We start from the raw sequence: 22,345 nt of genomic DNA, 5'->3' as shown, positions 1-22,345 counted from the left end.
CATTTGACCCATTTCAAGGTTAACACACCCATTTGGGTCACTATCAAACCCAAATACACCCATTCACTTTAAACTCTAAGTGTGCTAGTGATTTACTATCATTTAAGACCCATATACACCATTTAACATTTCCAAACCCTAGGTTAGTCATCTTTGGGTCCTCATGACCCAACTTACCCAAAACCCCCCAAAACTCTAACAATTGACTTTTATGTTCATCTTTACCCCAAACCCTAACCCTTAATGTGATGACCCAGAAATTTCTGACCAAAATTAAACTTAATCTTTAATATTTCCGACACGATAAACAAAGTCTGTGAAATTGAATCCCAAAATCTTGAACTATTCAATTACCCATCGACTATTCTCAATGATTCGAGAACAATTATATGTAAATAGATACACATATATATATATATATATATATATATATATATACTATAACTTGAAAACGTAACAAAGTGTTGAGTATATGATACTGTGTATTAACCTTATTGGTTTGATTATCTGATTGATATTTAAATAAGTTAACTAAAACGTTTAAGATGAACCAGTAAAACACTAATTTGCTACAGTATTTTCGAATGGCTACAGTACCCGAAAAGCTGCAGTGTTTTCGAAAATCACTATTTGCTACAGTAAAAAACTTGCTACAGTAACTTTGCTACAGTAAAACACTATTTTAAAATGTATTTTAACAAATAGCGAGACGATGATTTATAGAAGTAAATGACCAAAACACTCAAATTTATAAGTTATATTTCGAGTGATATAATTTAGAGATAATTTAAGACTATATTTTGACTAAGGTACGTGTCCCAAAATGTAATGTACAAGTTTTCTCAGCGTACGAAGGGACATTCGAAAAACCGGAACCGAGACATAAGTCGCGTGATGACGTACAACTTATCGGAACAAAAATTACAAATTAACTATGCACGGGAATAAAATATAATATATAATTAATTAATTTAAATTATATATTATATATATATTATAAAAATATGTCGACGAGCTAGTTTCCAAAATTTTGTGAGCTGTAAAAGTGGGCCATGCAATCGCATGGGGTCTGGGGACAGGCCACAACTATAAAAGCTCGATCATTTCTGCCTCTGAATTCATTTTATTATTACTCTGTAAGTATTTATATTATTTATATTATTATTATTATTATTATTATTATTATTATTATTATTAAGATTAATATTATTATTAATATTATCATTAATATTAGTAATATTAGTAATATTATTACATAAAATATTACGACGAGGTTATGGGCGTGTCACTCTCAAAACGGGTTTTCAAGCGGGATAGAGATAAGAAAACTATGGGTTATAGCTATGGAGGTTATGGGTAATGTTCAAGGGTATTGTTCTCAAGTCAAACCTAGTGTTTATCATCTTTGTTGCGTCTACGTACTTTTCTGAAATATTGAATCACAATATTGATACGTAAGCATTTATATTTTATCTTTTATAAATTAATAGTGTATCCATGTCTAGTGCTCGAGTATATATGTTTATGCATGCTTGTATACTAAATTTCGTCGTTAAATAGTTTATAATGAATCACTAATTAAATACATATACTACTGGTAAAAGGTATATGATATACATGTTTTTGGAAAGCTGGCGAAAAATCAATAACTTTTCATTTAGATATCGAATAGTTTCGATGAACGGATTAAAAGATATGATCAACAGAATTATGATTGACGTTAATTGAAATTGCTTTTGAATCTACAATTAAGATTTAAACAACTTGTTTACGAGATTGATAAATTGGATTTTTGAATATTACCAACTGAGTAAATGACTCCTTATATAAGGTATGTTTCGTTTTGTTGAACTATTGTCAAAATTGACTTTTTGAAACGACTTTGGATAACTTTTGTATGTTGATCTCGAGCATTAGGATTGTGATACACTATGACCAGACCTAGCTTGATAGACATTTATTGACTAACATATGTTCTCTAGGTTGAGATCTATGGTTATTTGGTAATCCGAGTTTCAGTCACATTTTGGTGAACAACTTTATATGCTGCTAATGTGAGTTTCATTTGCTCCCCTTTTTAATTGCTTTTGCAAACTATATTTTTGGGCTGAGAATACATGCACTTTATTTAAAACACAATGGATACAAGTACATATTTAATTCTACACTGAGTTTGAACCGAAAATCCCTTAGCTTTGGTAACTAGTAACTGCCAGTTATAAGAACTAGTGGGCGCGAGTAGTTGTATATGGATCCATAGGGCTTGACATCCCCGTCTGTTCCAGGTATAGAAATCCTAGCCTGAACTATAAAATAGACGTATGCTATTTGAGGTTAGTACACATTGGATTGCGTGTATTGTACATGTTGTTACATGATAAATTCGAAGTACTAAAGAATCCGGTACTTTGGATGGGGCTCGTTGAGCCCGATAGATATATCTTTAGGATTCGCGTCAATTAGGGGCCAGTTCCCTAATTCTTAGATTACCAGACTAAAAGGGGCATATTCGATTTCGATCATTCAACCATAGAATGTAGTTTCGATTACTTTTGTCTATTTCGTCAAACATTTATAAAAGCGGATGTATTCTCAGTCCCAAAAAAATATATATTGCAAAAGCATTTAAAAAGGGAGCAAATGAAACTCACAATACTGTATTTCATAGTAAAAATACATATGACGTCATTGAACAAGTGCAAGATTGGCCTCGGATTCACGAACTTATATTAAGTATATATATTTATATGTTGGTCAATATCTGTCTAACAATTTAGGTCAGGTCATAGTGTATCACAATTCTAATGCTCGAGACCGATATGTAAAAGTTAACAAAAATCAGTTTGACCCAAAATGACTTCCAAAATCTATACATGTTTATTATATACATAAATATAGTCGTTATATATATGTAAATATATCTATTAGATTTTATTAGAGAAAATAATAAAAGTCATTTTATATATTTAAATATATTTATCAGATTTTATTAGAGTAAATAATACAAGTCATATATTAATAAATAAAAATTTATATTAAAATTTATATATGACAAAAATATACTTTTATATAACTCGAGTAATAAAATTTATATAATTCACTCAAAATCATAAACATATAGTGGTATGTATTATTAATGTGATTATATTACGTGTGGTAAAAATATCTTTGTATCACATATTTATTTGATAAAATAATATTGATAATAATAATAATGAGTAAAAGTTGTATTATTTTGTAATAATAATAATGATAATATTAATAAAGATAATGTTATTAAAAGTGTTTAATATAAATAACAAGGGTAATAATAATAATACTAATAAAATTGATAATAACGATAATTTTAAATAAAACGGTAGTTTTAAACTCTATACTTTTAATAAAACTATATTCTTAATAAAAACGATAATTCTTAATAATAATAATAGTTTTTAATAGAATGATAGTTTCAATAAAAATGATAAATTTTTAAATGGTAATTGATAGTATCGATACTTTAATATTAGTAAAATAAGATAATTTATCTTAATAATAATATTTACTATATATAATAATTATCATAATAAGATTAGTAATAATAATATTTTATAAAAATAATTCTATCCAAAATGATAATTTTTAATAATAATCCTAATATGATAATAATGATAATATTTTATAATAAAAATGATATTTCTATTAGATATGATAATTTTAATAAAAGTGATAATTTTTAATATTAATGATACTTTTAATAATAATAATAGTGATAAAAATAATAAAATGATAGTTTTTATAAAAATGTTACTTTTTAATAATAACGATAATTTGAGTAATAATATCAATATCAATACTAATAATTATAATAATAATAATAATAATAATAATTATAATAATAATAATAATAATAATAATAATAGTAATAATAATAATAATAATAATAATAATAATAATAATAATAATAATAATAATAATAATAATAACCTTAGTGATAATAACGATAATGATAATAATAATAATAATTTATAGATAATAATAATAACGGTTTTAATAATAACGACGATAGTAATAATAATAATATTAGAGTTAACGATAATTCAGTTGACCATATCTTTAAATCCGTTCATCGAAATCACACGACTTCTAAATGAAAAGTTAATAATTTTTCGACAGCTTTCCAACAACATGCATATCATATACCTTATCTTAGTAGCATATGTTTTAAATTCATGATTTATCATAAACTATATAACGACAATATTAAGGATACAAGCATGCATAATCCTATATACTCAAGTACTAGTCAGGGATACACTATTAATATATAAAAGTTAAGATATGAGTGCTCACGTAACAATATTGAGATTCAATATTGCAGGAAAGTACATAGACGTAACAGAAAATATAAACACTAGTGACCTCACGAGTTATACCCCCGAACTATACCCATAACCTCCTTAGCAATAACCCATAACCTCCATAGCTTTGACCCACTTGAAAACCATTTTTGAAATTGTGTGTACAAGACCTCGTCGTAGTATTTTATGTAATTTTTATGTAATAATACGTATACTACTAATAATAATAATAAAATTAATAATAATATTATCTTTATAATAATAATAATATTAATAAAATAAATAATAATAATAATAATAATAATAATAATAATAATAATAATAATAATAATAATAATAATAATAATAATAATAATAATAATAATAATAATAATAATAATAATAATAATAATAATAATAATAATAATAATAATAAGAGAGGGAGTAATATATCGATGTATGTGTGTGTGAGATTAAGCCCGAACTCGTCAAATTTTATAGACTTGGCCACTCCCTTATCACCATGCGATCGCATGGGTCACAAGTGCAATGACCATGCGATCGCATGGCCTAGCTAGACTGCACTCTCTCGTTTTGTTTTTCCTTGCCGACACATTTAATTATTATTATATATAAATATATATTTAATTTATATAATTATTTATATATTATATAATATTCACATGCATAGTTGACTTGTAATTTTTGTTCCGATGACTTGTACGTTTACGCTCGACTTATGTCCCGATTCCAGTTTTTCAAATAATAAATTGCATTTACGTTTCATGACTCGTACCCTTATCAAAATATAGACTTAAATTACCCATAAACTATATTAATCGAAATGTAACTTGAAAGTTCGAGTGTTTTGATCATTTGCTTTTTTAACTCATCGTCTCGTTATTTGTCAAAGTATATTTAATAAGATTATTTTAAATCAAAACATTTATGACTAAGTTAATAATACACATTATCACTTGGTAAAATATAAATATATTTTCCTTTAGAAATATAAATCTATATATTTTAGAAATATTTATTAACTAATATAATATTTAGTTTTTCAAAAATTAATTAAATTTTGAAGTCTAATATCTATAATTTAAAATCATTTAAATAATAATAAAAAAATTATATCACATAATGTTTACTTTCTAGAACTCAATTTGAAATAATTCATTTATGCACCATTGTTATTTTAATTCCTCAAACGTTCTAGTTAATATATCTAATCATCAATCAAATCAACAAACAAGTGTTACTATCATTTTCTTAACTAATCTGAAATCATATATATATATATATATATACGTATATATATATATATATATATATATATATATATATATATATATATATATATATATATATATATATATATATATATATTCAATATACATAAATACGTTTTAAATACACGTTGCAAGTTATTTATATAACTAACAATCAATATTCCAAATCACGTTATTTAAACAAAGACATTTTAAATAGTCAAGTTCTATCGAAAAAGGATTCGTACATTAAATCAATTGATTATTATGAAATTTAGTCTACCACTAACTTTTGTCTAATTCTCGTTATTTGACACTTTGTCCTCACATGTAAATTACTTTACCAATTATTCCAAATACCGTTAAGAAGAATAGATTTCTTAATACTCAGTGGCCCTCACAACAGAGACCAGTAATCATATCACAATGTATCTGATAATTCAATCATTTGAAATTATCTTTTAATCTCGACGATAATTATAATAAACTTATATTGAAACAAATACGTTCATGTAAAGTATTATACATATAATACTTTGTTAACGTTTTCAATTAATATAACCATATATTATATATACATATCTATACACACATAAATGTTCGTGAATCGTCGAGCACGGTCAAGGAGTAATTGATTATGAATGTAGTTACAACATTTTTGAGATTCAACTTTACAAACTTTGCTTATCGTGTCGGAAATATATAAAGATTAAGTTTAAATTTGATCGGAAATTTTCGGGTTGTCACAGCATAAGAATGACTGACTAGACTAATGCGTTGAAAATGAGCTACACTAAATGGATTGAAATTGCCACTTCTTACATCTTGATTTCATCCATGTAATCCATTTAACCAGTTATATTTAACATGTGTTATGCATTTGTGCAGGAACATAAAGAGGACTCAATAAGTGGCCTCAATGAAATAGTTGATGGTTTCACCTGCAGGAACATAAAGGGGACACAATTAGGATTATACCTTCACAATAACTGATGGTAAACACTTAACTAATTCGCTAATTTATGCTTGCTTATTGATAGTGCTCCAAATGAACATATATTTAGTCGCAATATCCTTCCAATATGTAAAGCTTTTATTTGCAATTGTTCTATTTTCAAGTAATATTCGTTTAAATAAATAAATGCGAAGACAAAAGAAGAAAACGACGATTTGAAGAAGCAAATGACCAAAAAGCTCAAATGTAGAAGTTACACTCCAAATGATACTATTTATTGATGATTAACGTCTAAATATTGATAAGAGTACAAGTCGCAGAATGCAAAGTACAAGATATCTAAGCATACGAAAAGACGTTCAAAAATCCGGAACCGAGACATGAAACAACTATCAAAGTACAATTCAATGGAGCTAAAATTACAAGTCAACTATGCACAAGAATATAATATAATATATAAATAATTATATATATATATATATATATATATATATATATATATATATATATATATATATATATATATATATATATATATAATATTCACAGCAGCCCACGTTTTGTCTAAGAAATGAGTTGGAATCAGGACCTCCGCGATCGCGGAGCTGCAAAGGGTAAAACCTCCACGATCGCGGAGCAGTCAGTCTCAAGAATTGCCTTTAAAAGCCAACGAATTCAGACGATGAAAGACACACCTTTTTCCAATCTCTCAATCTCTATATGTAATATATTTATATTATAATTTTAATTTAAGATTAATAATAAATTATGGTTTAGTTGGGTTATTGTAAGAAATGTTTTACGGATTTTAAAGTCGGAACTCTGTCCGTGTAACGCTACGCGATAAATAATCACTGTAAGCTATGTTCTTCCTTTTTCAATTAATGTATCGTAACTAACTTATTATTATGCTTATTTGAGCCGAAGTAATCGTGATGTTGGGCTAAATATTAAGACGGGGTTATTGGATTTTGTACATTAATTAGGGTTTGGACGAAAGACCGACATTTGTGAACATTGGACTATTGACTATTAATAGGTAGGGGGTATTGTCTAATTGAATGACAACTCATTGGAACCTGTCGAACCTATCTTCAAATTAGTTAATCTAATAATTATTAAATTGATTACGAATGTCCTATTTAGTGACGTTTATACGACATCGTTTACAATCATTTAATTAATCAATTTGATTGGGTAATTGATTATTCATTATGGCCAAGTGAATAAATTAATGTATCATGGACTAATTAAAACAGGGGTGGATTACATACAAGGGTAATTGGTGTAATTGTTAACAAAGTATTAAAACCTTGAATTACACGCAGTCGATAACCTGGTGTAATTATTAACAAAGTATTAAAATCTTGTTACAGTTCGAATCCCTAATTAGTTGGAATATTTGACTTCGGGAATAAGGTTAATTTGACGAGCATTTTATAATTATGACCGATGGACTATTTTGGACAAAAACCAAATAGGTATCAAATAATCCAGGATAAATGACAATTAACCCAGGGTAATAAATTAAAATCAAAACATCAAACATCATGATTACGGAAGTTTAAATAAGCATAATTGTGATGACCCGGAAAATTTCGACTAATTTAAACCAATTCTCTATATGATTTAATATTATGTATATATATATATATATATATATATATATATATATATATATATTATAAGATGTACAAGTAAAACACTAATTGCTACTGTAAAAACGACTTTGCTACAGTAAAACACTATTTACTACAGTAAAACACTATTTGCTACAGTAAAACACTATTTGCTACAGTGAAACCGTATTTTGCTACAGTACTACAGTGAAAACGACTTTGCTACAGTGAATTGCTACAGTAACACTATTTGCTACAGTAAACACTATTTGCTACAGTAAACACTATTGCTACAGTACCACTATTTGCTACAGTACACACTATTTGATGTCGACAAACAAGAAAACAAATCACAAATGAGCTGGCAGACCACCCCATGCGATCGCATGGGAAATGGCCTGGAAAGCCATGCGATCGCATGGCCCCAAAATTCTGGCCAAGTGCTATAAATAGCCACGAATTTGGACGAGTTATTCATTCATATTTTCTTTCTTTATTCTGCAATTTATAATAATATGTATAATTTATAATTTAAAGTTTAATAATAATAATAAGGTATATACGAGGGTGTTTTTAATTCGGGTTTCAAACCGCTTTAAGCTAAGGAAATATTGTGTATTGTTCGGGGTATTGTTCTTGAATCCAAGGCCAACCATACAGTCGTCTACCATCATTACGTCTACGCAATTTGCCTACAATATTGAGTCTCAATATTGAACTGTGAGTTATAGTCTCCCTTTTTAAATACTTTAAATATTTTTGGGCTGAGAATACATGCAATTTATTTTTAAACGCAATAAGACACAAGTACATACTAAATTCTACACTGAGTTAAACCGAAAATCCCTTAGCTTTGGTAACTAGTAGCTGCCAGTACATAGGATATGGACTGGTGGGCGCGAATAATTTTATATGGATCCATAGGGCTTGACATCCCCGTCCGAGCTAGAGCGCTAGCCTTTTAACGGACGTATGTTATTTGAGTTTAAGACACGTTAGTTTGCGTGTATTAAAACGAATGGGGTAATTATCACTATAGCGTTAAGTTTAGTTACCAGGGTGCTCTGTTATGTAGAATATATTGATAAACTTTTGATGAAATCTTGTGGTCTATCTTTATATATATTTATGACTCGAGCAATTAAACATATAACTCACCGACATTCGTGTTGACCTTTTTAGCATGTTTTATTCTCAGGTCCTTAGACTGCTTCCGCTGTGATGTGCTTGTTGCCTGCATGGAGTCTCTCATGCTTTGTATAAAGTTTATTGCATTCTAAATAAAACTGCGTTGTGTAATAAATAATTGGACTGTGATGTCAACCTGTAAATTAAAGACTTATGTATTTTGGGGGTTTTGCTTATACCTAAGCACTCGCCCACATGTTTATAAATTTCTATGTTTAGAAAGTCACTTATTTTAATGAATGCAATATTTTATCAAAACGTATCATATAGAGATCAAAACCTCACTGTGGAATCAATGATTAACGTGCCGCGTCAATAGCGATTTTGACGGGTCGTTACTGTCATAACCCGTCCTTAACCTTAAGAACGAGTTAGATAACGTATGATTTCATTGCGAGGTATTGACCTCTATATGCGACATTTTTAAAAGAACAACTGCATTTATATTACATTACAAACCATAACTCTTATTTTAATACAAGCTTTAGACAATAAAAAGATGATTATCGTTTAGCGATAATCTTAGACTTACAAACTTTACATGTGATGATAACAATACGATTTCTAGCATATTTTACATTACAAATTCTCCGATATGCAGTTTTATTTTTGACACAAATATGCATACTCAAGATCTTGTTTAAATTCACCATGTTGCAGCGGAAGCTTTTAGTTATCACCTGAGAATAGACATGTTTAAAACGTCAACATAAAGTTGGTGAGATATAGGTTTAATGCCGGCAGCAATATATATATATATAGACCACAAGATTTCATATATAAACATTTTAATAAAAATATTCTAAGTGGTTGAGCACTTGGTAACCATACTTAACATTTAATCACGTCGCATATTCCCTTTATTATGAAATCTTACTACACCGTACCAAGTATAGTCACGAAACGAAGTACTGTGCAACCGTTGAATACTGGTCGTCCAGTCCGGTTGGGGTTGTCAGGCCCGATAGATCTATCAACAGGATTCGTGTTTACAATACCGCTGTAAATAGTAGTTACCAAGCTACAGGGAAGTATGCCAGTGGTACAACTCAACGTAGAATATATTTTTCAGTTACTTGTGTCCATATCGTAAAACATAAAATACATGTATTCTCATCCCAAAATATTTAGAGTTTAAAAGTGGGACTATATACTCACCTTTTCCTTGAAGGTATTTAACTCGACTTGGTCTCCGATAGATATCACGAACCTAACCATATATATAATATATCAACATATTTTCTTTTTAAGTAATCGTTACATATATATATACTTTTAATACTTTTAATATTTTCTTAGTCCGTAGTTAGCAGTCCGATGTTAATGGTCCACAATTAGTTGCTTAAATAAAATAAATAAAGACCCCATCGTATTTGTATTGATCAGAATTAATCTCGACCCATTGTACCTTGTTGTCAAATGACGTGCTGCGTACATAAAGTACCGTGTTGCCAAATGACGTGTTGCGTACAATCATGAGGTCTTATGATTAATCTTCTCGTGTTGTTTACGGGTGGTCCTGAAATATATAAAATCAAATCATAAGTAATTATATATAAAATATCATATTAATTAGAAAAGATATGATTAATTTACTTTTTCTCCAAATATTTTCGTAGCTAAACTAGCTTCGGATACCCAATCTTGTTTTAGTCGTAGTTTCTTCATTACAACTCCGTTTTTGTTGGTTCAACTTGTCACTTCCTTGGATCGAGTCAAATTTTAAGAATATGAACTGAAAATACCTTAGTTTGTATTCGAAATCACAGGTTATAGGTCAAACTTTGGTGAAACTTATGAAAGTGATCATTATCCATCATACAAACAACATTTAATGATCATTTAAAAAAAAAACTTACACTTTGAGTTAAACCATGAAATTTTTATGTGTTAACATATTAATAAAAAATATTATTTTTCCAGAACATAAACTTCCAATTCAAAGTTTAAGATGGTTTTTAATTATCTAACCCAAAACAGTCCCGGTTGCACTCCAACGATGTAGATTCAGTTTTAAGGTGTTCTTTGTAAAATCAAGTTGTATCTTGTTAAGTTAGCATATCCATATGATATATTACAGGTCTTGAAGTGTTTTAAAAGTTAAGTTAGAAGGATCTATTTAGTTTGCAAACAAGTTTGAAATCATTCAAACTATGTTCTTGTTGTTAAAATTTTACAACACAAAATAAGATAGCTATATAAATATGAATCAAATAAGGTTATGAATAAGGTTACTACCTCAAGTTACTTGGACAAAGCTACTGGAAAAGATGAGAAAAATCTTGGAATCAAAAGAGTGGTGGAGTGGGATTGAAAGGTTAGAAGTAAACTTGTATTTTTGGAAGGATTATTGAAGTGTTCTTGTATGGTTTTTCTTATGATGATTAAGGGTTGTTTTTGAAGCTAAATGATGGGAAAAATGCTTGGAGATGATCAAGTATGAAGTTAAGAGTATTTTGAGAGAGAAATGGGAGTGTAAGTATGAGAAAATGGGGTGAAGAAATGGTGTACATTCATAAAAACGTTTTTAGTTTATAAAGAAAGAAAAGATTCCTAATTTTGTTATTTTGTATAAAAATCTATGCTAGCTTCCAATTCTAATTACCTCTCCTTGAGGGCATGAACAAGGGCTGATTAGGTGTTGATTAGAATGTTGATTTGATGTGTATATACCAATAGTAAATACGTATAGAAGCTGGGTATGATACGGGTACATATACCCTAGATGTACGTATAGAAATCTTGAGAAAACGGAACGAGGATTCAAAACTAGCTATCTTTTGTAAATATACTTATATTGTTTTATGTATGTAAGCCCTTTAAAAGTGATTAAATACATATCTATATGATACATGTATAAGCATTATAAGCTTTAAGTATTTATGTCGAAGAACGTTACGTATAGTTATCGTTTTGAAAACTTAAGTTAGTAGTTTCAAAATATACTTATAACTCATTGTTATTAGTACACAATGAGATGTTAAAACATCCTTAGATCATGTTAAATATATATAAATACATATATATACACAAACGTATAATTATCGTATGTTATATAGTTCGTGATATCATCGGTCAATTTGGACGGTCAAACGTTGTGTAAAACTCTTTTCAAAAACATAAGTCTCAACAATTTATATTGCTTATCATGTTGGTAAGGTTTAATTTATGTAAATATTAATCTCATAAGTATAAAACGATCGGAAAAATCCGGGTCGTTACAGTACCTACCCGTTAAATAAATTTCGTCCCGAAATTTTAAAATTGTACCTATTTTGCGTTCTCGGGAAACAAATGTGGGTACTTTTGTTTCATCTGATCCTCTCGTTCCCAAGTAAACTCGGGACCCCTTCGAGCATTCCAACGAACCTTAACGATTGGTATGTTGCTCTGCTTGAGTTGTTTAACTTTACGGTCCATGATTTCGACTGGTTCTTCTATGAATTGTAGTTTCTCGTCGACTTGGATTTCTTCAAGAGGAATGGTGAGGTCTTCCTTTGCAAGACACTTCTTAAGATTTGAGACGTGAAATGTATTATGTACTCCGGCGAGTTGTTGTGGTAATTCGAGTCGATAAGCTACCGGTCCAATGCGTTCGATGATCTTGAACGGGCCTACATACCTTGGGTTCAGTTTACCTCTTTTTCCAAAACGTATTACACCTTTCCAAGGTGACACCTTTAACATAACCATGTCACCGATCTGAAACTCTAATGGTTTCCTTCGGACATCGGCGTAGCTCTTTTGGCGACTACGGGCTGTTTTCAATCTCTCCTTGATTTGTACTATATTCTCAGTCGTTTCGTGTATGATCTCGGGACCAGTTAATTGTCGATCTCCTACTTCATTCCAACAGATAGGGGATCTACACTTCCTTCCATACAGTGCTTCAAATGGTGCAGCTTTAATGCTCGCATGATAACTGTTATTATACGAGAATTCTGCTAATGGTAGATATTTATCCCATCCGTTTCCAAAATCGATCACACATGCCCTGAGCATGTCTTCAAGAGTCTGAATTGTTCTTTCACTCTGCCCGTCAGTTTGTGGATGATATGCGGTGCTCATATCCAAACGAGTTCCCAGGGCCTCCTGTAGTGATTGCCAAAACTTTGATGTAAATCTACTATCACGATCGGATATAATGGAAATAGGTATTCCATGCCTTGAAATATTTTCCTTTATGTATAATCGTAATAGTTTCTCCATTCTATCCGTTTCCTTTATAGGCAAGAAATGTGCAGATTTGGTGAGACGATCAACTATTACCCAAATGGTGTCATAACCCCAGGCAGTCTTAGGTAATTTTGTGATGAAATCCATAGTAATACCGTCCCATTTCCATTCTGGGATTTCTGGTTGTTGAAGTAATCCTGACGGCTTCTGGTGTTCTGCTTTGACTTTGGAACAAGTTAAACATTCCCCAACATATGTTGCAACGTCTGTCTTCAAATTAGGCCACCAATAATGCGTCTTAAGATCTTGATACATCTTTCCAACTCCAGGATGTATCGAGTATCTTGTCTTATGTGCCTCATTCAATATCAACTTCCTTAATCCACCCAACTTTGGTACCCAAATACGGTTTGCAAAATATCGGATTCCTTCTTCCCGTATAACGAGTTGTTTCCCATACTTCTTCATTATTTCATTTCCTATGTTTTCTTTAGTAAGAGCTTCTCGTTGAGCCTCTTTGATTTGTGAGTTGAGATTCATGCGAATTTTTATGTTCATTGCTCGTACTCGAATTGGTTCCCGTTCCTTTCTGCTTAGAGCGTCGGCCACTACATTCGCTTTCCCAGGATGATAGCGAATCTCACAATCATAGTCGTTTATCAGCTCGACCCACCTACGTTGCCTCATGTTCAGCTGTTTCTGATCGAAGATATGTTGAAGGCTTTTATGATCGGTAAACACAGTGCATTTAACCCCATATAAATAGTGTCTCCATATCTTCAATGCAAACACTACTGCCCCCAATTCTAGATCATGCGTCGTATAATTCCGCTCGTGAATCTTCAATTGTCGGGATGCGTATGCAATAACTTTCTTTCGTTGCATAAGGACGCAACCAAAACCTTGTCGCGAAGCGTCACAATATATCTCAAAATCATCGTTCCCTTCAGGTAACGATAAAATAGGTGCCGTGGTCAACTTCTTCTTGAGTAATTGAAATGCACTCTCCTGCTCAAAGGTCCATTTGTACTTCTTCCTTTTTTGTGTTAACGATGTCAATGGTTTAGCTATTCGGGAAAAATCTTGAATAAACCTTCTATAATAACCGGCTAAACCTAAAAATTGGCGTATCTGCATTGGTGTCTTAGGAGTCTCCCATTTTTCAATGGCCTCAATTTTAGCTGGGTCAACCTGAATTCCTTTGCTACTAACAACATGACCAAGAAATTGCACTTCTTTTAACCAAAACGCACACTTAGAAAATTTGGCGTATAATTGTTCTTTTCTTAACAATTCTAATACCAATCTTAAATGTTGTTCATGCTCTTGCTCACTCTTGGAATAGATAAGAATATCGTCAATGAAAACGATAACAAACTTATCTAAATACGGACTACAAACTCGATTCATGAGGTCCATGAATACAGCTGGCGCATTCGTTAATCCAAACGGCATGACCAAAAATTCATAATGACCGTAGCGTGTCCGAAAAGCAGTTTTCGGAATATCTTCTTCTTTGACGCGTAGTTGATGATAGCCCGACCTTAGGTCGATTTTCGAGTAAACACATGATCCTTGCAATTGATCAAATAAATCATCAATTCTCGGTAGTGGATACCGATTCTTGATAGTTAACTTATTTAATTCACGATAATCTATACACATTCGAAAAGATCCATCTTTCTTCTTGACGAATAAAATCGGAGCTCCCCACGGTGAAGTGCTCGGTCGAATGAAACCACGGTCCAGTAATTCTTGTAACTGGCTTTGTAACTCTTTCATCTCAGATGGTGCAAGTCTATATGGAGCACGAGCCACTGGTGCAGCTCCTGGTACTAGATCTATTTGAAATTCTACAGATCTAAATGGAGGTAATCCCGGCAACTCTTCCGGAAAGACTTCAGGAAAATCTCTTGCCACAGGCACATCATTGATGCTCTTCACTTTCTCCTTCGTTTCAACTTTATTAACATGTGCTAAGATAGCATAGCACCCTTTCTTCAAGCACTTTTGAGCTTTCAAACAACTAATGAGTTTTAGCTTTGAGTTACCCTTCTCTCCATAAATCATTACTGGAGTTTTATCCTTACGAGGAATGCGAATTGCCTTATTGGCACACACAACTTCAGCTCCTATTTTGGACATCCAGTCCATGCCGACTATTACATCAAAACTTCCTAATTCTACGGGTATCAAATCAATCTTAAATGTTTCTCCGGCTAAATTTATTTTACAATCACGACAAATTTTATCGGCTTTAATTAGTTTACCATTAGCTAACTCAATCATGTACTTAGCATCTAGAGGTAATGATGAACAATTCAATTTAGCGTAAAAGTCTCTACACACGTAACTTCTATCGGCACCAGTGTTAAATATAATAGATGCGGATAAGTTATTAATGGTAAACGTACCTGTAACAAGCTCCGGGTCTTCACACGCCTCTCTAGCATTAATAACAAATGCTCTTCCACGTGCAGATCCATTATTCTTCTCTGGATTCGGACACTGGCTCTTATAATGACCCTGTTTCCCACACCCATAACAAGTAACAGTGGCCAAGGCAGTTCTATTTGCATTGGTGGCAGGAGTCTTGGTACCGTTTGTATTTGTAGCAGGAACCCTACAATCTTCAGCAAGATGACCTTTTCGATTACAATTGTTGCACACCACATTACAATAACCAGAGTGATGTTTGTGGCATCTGTTACATAAAGGATTTCGTCCTTTGTAACCTGAGTTTGAACCGCTACCCGCACCTTACGTGGTTTCTTGTTCCTTGTTGGATTGTTGATGATTACCTTCCCACTTTCTTTTGTTTCCCGATGTCTTGACATCGGTGTTCTTATCCAGAATAATCTGGTCCATCAATTCGTTCGCCATGGTGAGAGCTTCATGAATAGTCTTGGGTTTGGATGCTGTAACATTTGCCTTGACCTTTTTAGGCAAACCGTCTTTGTACAGTTCAATCTTCCGTTCTTCGGTTGGTACCAATTCGGGACATAGCAAAGCTAATTCCATGAATCGCTGATTGTAGTTGGTGAGTTCAGTACCAACAGCTTTCAGGCTTCGTAATTCAGCTTCCAACTTCCTAACCTCGTTCCTTGGACAATATTCGCTGATTAGCATTGTTTTGAATTCTTCCCAAGGAGTATCATAAGCTACATCTCCTCCTACGGCCTTCACATAGTTTTTCCACCACGTGAGTGCACTATCTTGTAGGGTGCACGATGCATACTTGGTCATGTCCTTCTCAATACAACCACTGATTTTAAACACAGACTCAATCTTTTCGATCCACCGGGTTAAACCGACCGGTCCTTCTGTTCCACTGAATGATGAGGGCTTGCAACCTTGAAAAGTTTTGTAAGTGCACCCCACACGAGGATTTGGGTTAACTGCAGCACCTCTTGCAGCCTCGACCCATAACATTCTGTCGTTCACTCGCTGATTGATGAGTTCCTGGATTTCTTGTTCCGTCATTCGGTTCAATCGCGCCATAATCTTCAATAAGAATGAAAAAAATAATTATTCACATTGAATATTATAGATGTAGTATGTATTTACAGTACATCGTAGCTTATTAATAATATGAACCGGTTATTATTATAAAAGCCTTTTCTTCTTATTAGCGTTTTATAATTATATCTAGGGTAGTACCTACCCGTTAAAGTTCATACTTAATAGCTTAGTACGAAAATCAATTACTACCACCCAAATAATACTTAACCATGGAAAATTATTGCATTTCACACTTCACTATTTTACATATGCTTATCTTACATCAAACATTAAGCAAACCACACTAGTAATATTATACAAAACATTATATAATCCCATGGTTTAAAACAACAGCGCATCATTTAACCCCAAAGCGTTTGTGTTCAAAGAAATAGCTTAAAGGTTATCCTGGTTGTCTCCCTGCGTTTTGGCTGAGGAACCGAAGAACTGGATGTCGGGGTAGAACCAATAGGAATAGCGGGAATAGGTGTGGATATATCTGGTGGAGTTGGTGCCACAACATCCTCTCTAGACTCGGGATTTAGATTTTCCATTTCAGTAGCCTTTCGTTTCTTTCCTCGTTCGAACTTGTCTTTCGTAATTTCCTGTATTTCTTCCTCCTCAGGATCACTTTCTGGTTCCTCTTCAATTGATTCATCCGGAACTTGTGAGTCTTCCCCAAAGGTGTCATTTTCATCATCGGATAGATTAATGACTGGAACACCATCTGAAGAGTCTGGTTCGGAGTCGCTGAATGTGATGACAAGTTTTGAGCCCGACATCTATCACACAACAACTAACCCATTAGTACTACATAATATTTACATATAAATTTTAACCAACAATGATAAGCAATGGTTTTTAAATCAGACCCGGTCAAAGTCCAGACTTACTAATGTATCCTAACGACTTATCAGTTAGACACACTAATGCAAACCTGGTTCGCTAAGACCACCGCTCTGATACCACATGTCATAACCCGTCCTTAACCTTAAGAACGAGTTAGATAATGTATGATTTCATTGCGAGGTATTGACCTCTATATGCGACATTTTTAAAAGAACAACTGCATTTATATTACATTACAAACCATAACTCTTATTTTAATACAAGCTTTAGACAATAAAAAGATGATTATCGTTTAGCGATAATCTTAGACTTACAAACTTTACATGTGATGATAACAATACGATTTCTAGCATATTTTACATTACAAATCCTCCGATATGCAGTTTTATTTTTGACACAAATATGCATACTCAAGATCTTGTTTAAATTCAACATGTTGCAGCGGAAGCTTTTAGTTATCACCTGAGAATAGACATGTTTAAAACGTCAACATAAAGTTGGTGAGATATAGGTTTAATGCCGGCAGCAATATATATATATATATATATATATATATATATATAGACCACAAGATTTCATATATAAACATTTAAATAAAAATATTCTAAGTGGTTGAGCACTTGGTAACCATACTTAACATTTAATCACGTCGCATATTCCCTTTATTATAAAATCTTACTACACCGTACCAAGTATAGTCACGAAACGAAGTACTGTGCAACCGTTGAATACTGGTCGTCCAGTCCGGTTGGGGTTGTCAGGCCCGATAGATCTATCAACAGGATTCGTGTTTACAATACCGCTGTAAATAGTAGTTACCAAGCTACAGGGAAGTATGCCAGTGGTACAACTCAACGTATAATATATTTTTCAGTTACTTGTGTCCATATCGTAAAACATAAAATACATGTATTCTCATCCCGAAATATTTAGAGTTTAAAAGTGGGACTATATACTCACCTTTTCCTTGTAGGTATTTAACTCGACTTGGTCTCCGATAGATATCACGAACCTAACCATATATATAATATATCAACATATTTTCTTTTTAAGTAATCGTTACATATATATATACTTTTAATACTTTTAATATTTTCTTAGTCCGTAGTTAGCAGTCCGATGTTAATGGTCCACAATTAGTTGCTTAAATAAAATAAATAAAGATCCCATCGTATTCGTATTGATCAGAATTAATCTCGACCCATGGTACCTTGTTGTCAAATGACGTGTTGCGTACATAAAGTACCGTGTTGCCAAATGACGTGTTGCGTACAATCATGAGGTCTTATGATTAATCTTCTCGTGTTGTTTACGGGTGGTCCTGAAATATATAAAATCAAATCATAAGTAATTATATATAAAATATCATATTAATTAGAAAAGATATGATTAATTTACTTTTTCTCCAAATATTTTCGTAGCTAAACTAGCTTCGGATACCAAATCTTGTTTTAGTCGTAGTTTCTTCATTACAACTCCGTTTTTGTTGGTTCAACTTGTCACTTCCTTGGATCGAGTCAAATTTTAAGAATATGAACTGAAAATACCTTAGTTTGTATTCGAAATCACAGGTTATAGGTCAAACTTTGGTGAAACTTATGAAAGTGATCATTATCCATCATAAAAACAACATTTAATGATCATTTAAAAAAAAAAACTTACACTTTGAGTTAAACCATGAAATTTTTATGTGTTAACATATTAATAAAAAATATTATTTTTCCAGAACATAAACTTCCAATTCAAAGTTTAAGATGGTTTTTAATTATCCAACCCAAAACAGTCCCGGTTGCACTCCAACGATGTAGATTCAGTTTTAAGGTGTTCTTTGTAAAATCAAGTTGTATCTTGTTAAGTTAGCATATCCATATGATATATTACAGGTCTTGAAGTGTTTTAAAAGTTAAGTTAGAAGGATCTATTTAGTTTGCAAACAAGTTTGAAATCATTCAAACTATGTTCTTGTTGTTAAAATTTTACAACACAAAATAAGATAGCTATATAAATATGAATCAAATAAGGTTATGAATAAGGTTACTACCTCAAGTTACTTGGACAAAGCTACTGGAAAAGATGAGAAAAATCTTGGAATCAAAAGAGTGGTGGAGTGGGATTGAAAGGTTAGAAGTAAACTTGTATTTTTGGAAGGATTATTGAAGTGTTCTTGTATGGTTTTTCTTATGATGATTAAGGGTTGTTTTTGAAGCTAAATGATGGGAAAAATGCTTGGAGATGATCAAGTATGAAGTTAAGAGTATTTTGAGAGAGAAATGGGAGTGTAAGTATGAGAAAATGGGGTGAAGAAATGGTGTACATTCATAAAAACGTTTTTAGTTTATAAAGAAAGAAAAGATTCCTAATTTTGTTATTTTGTATAAAAATCTATGCTAGCTTCCAATTCTAATTACCTCTCCTTAAGGGCATGAACAAGGGCTGATTAGGTGTTGATTAGAATGTTGATTTGATGTGTATATACCAATAGTAAATACGTATAGAAGCTGGGTATGATACGGGTACATATACCCTAGATGTACGTATAGAAATCTTGAGAAAACGGAACGAGGATTCAAAACTAGCTATCTTTTGTAAATATACTTATATTGTTTTATGTATGTAAGCCCTTTAAAAGTGATTAAATACATATCTATATGATACATGTATAAGCATTATAAGTTTTAAGTATTTATGTCGAAGAACGTTACGTATAGTTATCGTTTTGAAAACTTAAGTTAGTAGTTTCAAAATATACTTATAACTCATTGTTATTAGTACACAATGAGATGTTAAAACATCCTTAGATCATGTTAAATATATATAAATACATATATATACACAAACGTATAATTATCGTATGTTATATAGTTCGTGATATCATCGGTCAATTTGGACGGTCAAACGTTGTGTAAAACTCTTTTCAAAAACATAAGTCTCAACAATTTATATTGCTTATCATGTTGGTAAGGTTTAATTTATGTAAATATTAATCTCATAAGTATAAAACGATCGGAAAAATCCGGGTCGTTACAGTTACAGTTGGTATCCGAGCTTGAGGTCATAGGGAACCAGAAATTACATTAGTGTGTTTAACTGGTAATTGTTAGGATGCATTAGTGAGTCTGGACTATGACCATGTCTGTTTTTACTGATTTTTGCTTATTATTTGGTCAAAAACATTATATGTGATATATTTATATGCTAACGTAATTGTTGTTTCAATTATGTGATAGATGACTTCTTCTAATCCTATCATTTTGTACGACTCGGAATCGGACACTGAATCTATTATATCTACAACTGAAAAGGGCGTTCCAATACCTATTGAAGAAGAAATTGTGTTTGCCGGGGAATCTCAACTTCATGTTAACCCAGAGGAGGTCCCAGCTCCACCCAGCTTTAGTTTTCCGAAGCCACAGTATCGTTGGCATGGACCCATGATCCCTAGAGTAAACGAGGATCGTCCATTTCTAAACGAACATGGACATTGGGTCAGATACACCGCCGACGGGCGGGTTGTGCAGATTACGCCTGGCAGATTTCGGTTCATGACCACCGGTACATATTCTCGTACACATGATTCAGACGGTTCGTCATCATATTCTCCTACACATGACTCAGACAGTTCATCATCAGACGAGATCAGTGAGGAAGAGGATTTCGCTAATGAAATAAAAGAAGTCACTAAGGAGAAATTCCAACTTGCTATAGATAATAAAAACAATCACAATAATAAAATGTCCTTAATTATTAAAAAGGAACAGGACCATTCGATCCGTAACCACCCTTATTGTATTAAACCCACTGAGGCAACGGGTACCTCAAAACCCCAACCAAAAATAGAATACACTGCCAGAATATCTGTCGGACCATGTGCACACAAACAATTGGCAGAGAGAACCAAATGGGAAGAAGTTTCTGATAGTTCTGAATAAACGACATCGCAACCATAAATCTTCCATGCGCTATTCTATTGCTTATGTGTGCTACTCTATCTTGTTATGTAAAATAAGCATATGTAAAATATCACTATTGTATGGTATTGTATTATTTTGGTTTATTAATAATAAATGCATGGAATTATTATTTGTATTATTACTACTTATTATTATTATTATTATTATTATTATTATTATTATTATTATTATTATTATTATTATTATTATTATTATTATTACTACATAATAATGTAGTAACTCACTATAATTTTTCATAGTGGAATATTATTAGGATTTTAGTTGTTAATTCCTTGTACTAGCTATTATGTATGAACTTAACGGGTAGGTAATACCCTAGAAATAATTATAAAATGCTAATAAGAAGAAAAGGCTTTTATAATAATTGGTTCATATGCTACGATTAACTATTGACAACTCACTTTACCTATAATATTCTATATGATTAAATTATCTCTGTTGTGTTTATTGAAGAAACATGTCTCAAATGTCGGATGCTGAGTTCAAGGAACTAGTC

The sequence above is a fragment of the Rutidosis leptorrhynchoides genome, chromosome 8 (genome assembly GCF_046630445.1).
Source record: "Rutidosis leptorrhynchoides isolate AG116_Rl617_1_P2 chromosome 8, CSIRO_AGI_Rlap_v1, whole genome shotgun sequence".
In the NCBI taxonomy this organism is placed as follows: Eukaryota; Viridiplantae; Streptophyta; class Magnoliopsida; order Asterales; family Asteraceae; genus Rutidosis; species Rutidosis leptorrhynchoides.
The sequence above is the reverse complement of the archived record's forward strand: the minus strand, read 5'-3'. Positions refer to the sequence as shown.